The sequence below is a fragment of the Bombina bombina genome, chromosome 4 (genome assembly GCF_027579735.1).
Source record: "Bombina bombina isolate aBomBom1 chromosome 4, aBomBom1.pri, whole genome shotgun sequence".
Lineage (NCBI taxonomy): Eukaryota > Metazoa > Chordata > Amphibia > Anura > Bombinatoridae > Bombina > Bombina bombina.
Genome location: NC_069502.1, coordinates 743,034,926 through 743,038,271, shown reverse-complemented (window position 1 = coordinate 743,038,271; position 3,346 = coordinate 743,034,926).

Genomic DNA, 3,346 nt, shown 5'->3' with positions numbered 1-3,346 from the left:
TACAGGGATTAGTCATTAGCTCCAGTCTCAGTGGATACCCCACACTCACCTCTCCGGCGTTTACTGTTTTCTAGTGGGAAGATCTGTTGCACTTCTTCCTCTCAACCTGCCGATAATTGCCTTAGTATAGCTTCAATGTTGAGCCGTTACTTTAGCCGCTCGTTGTCTATCCAGTGCGGGGCAGCAAGTCACAGATCAGCATGCCAAGCCGTGAGGGAGAGCTGGGTCTGCTTCCGTGCCGAGTCGTGAGTAGTCGCGGACACCTCAGTCTTGCACTCTCCTGTTTACTGTACTAAGAAGGACTCTGTAGCGCTACCACGTAGCCTCCCCCTCGCAGCACCGCCTTTGTGTCAACTTGTGTGCATGTTATCAGACCAAAATCACCAGGGTATGTAAACTTTTGATCAGGGTCATTTGGGTAGTTTCTTTTGTCATTATGATTTAAAAAGAGTAAACACAGCTGATTGATAATAAATGGCTTCAGCCAAACACTAACCATGAGTGAAAGAAAAGTTTTTGTGTTATCATTCATATGCTCTGAAAAATAGCCAAGAAATCATAAATTATGCCAGGGTATGTAAATTTATGAGCAAAACTGTATATATGTATGTGTGTGTACATATATATTTATGTATTTATATGTGTATATATGTATTTACTGACATATATACACATATAAACCCACAAATACATATGTACACAGTTTACTTTCAACTCATAATATGAGTGCAACCCAACGCACACAAAAAGCTTCTAGTGTAGTTAGCACTCAAGTGGGAGCGTTAAATAACACTCCACTTGTAATCTGGTCCATAGTGTTCCAGACATGTGCTCTTTACCTACTTAGGTATTCTTTTCAACAAAGAATATCATGAGAACAAAATAAATTTGATAATAGAAGTAAATTGGAACTTTCTTAAAATATTAAACTGAGCAAATAAACAAAATCCATACAAGCCAATACGAATAACAAGGTTATCTATAGATGAAATCGGGGGGGGGGGGGGGGGGGGAACTGGATGATATCAAGGTAACTAAAACTCCAGGTCCAGAAGGTTCAAGCACTGTCATAGCCAAACCTCTACTCTTTCAAGACTCATATTTAGGCATATTACCCCAGGACTGGCGTAAAGCTGATATGGTGCCAGTTTTTAAAAAAGGTAAGCAGGGCTGATCCAGGAAGCTATGGACCAGTAAACCTGACATCAGTAGTAATAAGATACCGGAAGGGAATATAATTGATTATATACAAGAGTATATTTGTGAAAACAAGATTATGGGGCCAAATTATCGAGCTTTGATTGACACCCCCTGCTTGCAGCCAATTCGCCGCAGATCTGCAAGGTGCGGTATTGCAAAAGCAGTTCTGATGAACTACTGGTGCAATGATAAATGCCAACATTGTATGCTGTCGGCATTTATCGATGTGCAGCAGACATGATACACTACATTGTATCATGTCCGCTCGCACTTTGATAAATATGCCCCTATGACTTTAAATTAGCATGCTACAGGGGAATCAGTTGATGTGATATACATATAAATGGATTTTATAAAGGCTTTTTGTGCAGTGCTACATGAGCAATGTATTGTACACATTTAAGGGACTGGGAATATCTGAAAATATTAGCTCATAGACAACAAACTGGATAAAAGACAGAGAGCAACAAGTAGTAGTAAATATATTATACTAAGATTGGATAAAAGTAATTATTGGCATCCACCAAGGATCAGTACTGGAATGTGCTCTTTTTAATGTTTTTATAAATTAAATAGTAGCATATCTATTATTTGCAGATTATACAATCTTGTGTAAGGTCATTAGGTCAGTGCAGGATAAAATTGCTTTGCAGGGGGATTTACAAAAATTGGTAGACATGGCCTGTAAATGGAAAATGACATTTAACACTGGTAAATGTAAGGTTTTACATTTTGGAAGTAAAATATGCAGGAAAACCTATTATTATTTAAATGGAACTAAACTTAGTAAAACAAAAGTGGAAAAGGATTTAGTTGTGCTTGTAGATAACAGGCAGAAAGTGTGCAATGCTGGGCAGCAGCTTCTAAGGCTAATAAGATAGTAGCATGTATTAAAAGAGGCATTCATTCAAGGGAGGAAAACATAATTCTGTCCCAATATAAATCCCTGGTAATACCACGCCTTGAGTATGAAGTGCAGTTCTGGGGACCAATTTAAAAAAAGGATATTGCAGAATTAGAAAAAGTTCAGAGAATGGCCACAAAACTAATAACGGGAATAAAGGATTTAAACTATGAGGAAATGTTAGCCAAATTTGGTCTGTTTACCAATAAATGCTGCTTGAGAGGTGATATAATAACTTTTTACAAGTATATTCAAGGTCAGTGGCAGCTCGTAGGTTATTGAAATGGGGGTTCACGGACCAGTTATGTAAAATAGTTTTATTTATATATATATATATATATATATATATATATATATATATATATATATATATATATATATACATATACACACACACTGTATATTTAATATATATATATACTGTATATATATCACAAAATGTATCACACCAAAAATGTATTAAATACCAATGTGGTAAAATATCTGCCCAGTTATTTTCACAATTCCCACACATATATATAATATATATATATATATATATATATATATATGTTTATTATATATATATATATATATATATATAGACACACACAATCATAATATAGTCCTTAGCTTAGTAACAGCTAAATTGCCCCCCTAAGGCACACTAGCTGCTTGTCTTTAAATGTGACTGCTGGTCTTGAATATAACTTGGCAGCTAAAACTACCTGGGATAATGAATACAAAGCTTATTAGCACAGATGCACAAGTCCAGCAGCACAACACATGCCGCTGCCATTCACACTATGTAATGTCTCCTCCCCCTGGGGAAGAAGGAGGAAGGAAAGAGGTTACGGGCTGCTAATCAAATCATACCAAAAAACAAACAGCCAGCTATCTAAGCCAGTTATTTATGACTACTAAACACACAGTCATTTTAACAGAAATTAGCAAGCAAGGAAAAAGCAAATTGACAGCAATGGGACTCCTCTTTCTGCAGCCAGCTTGCAGTTGTGACTCGTGGGCTCCATAAAAAGAGGTATTTTTTCTAAAGCAGACAGACAGGCAAATCAGGCTTTATTAGCTCAATAGTTCACTCAGAAAGTAAATCAGTGGTTTATTTTCTGAGAGAACTATTGAGATAATAAAGCCTGATTTGCCTGTCTGTCTGCTTTAGAAAAAATACCTCTTTTTATGGAGCCCACGAGTCACAACTGCAACCTGACTGCAGAAAGAGGAGTCCCGTTGCTGTCAATTTACTTT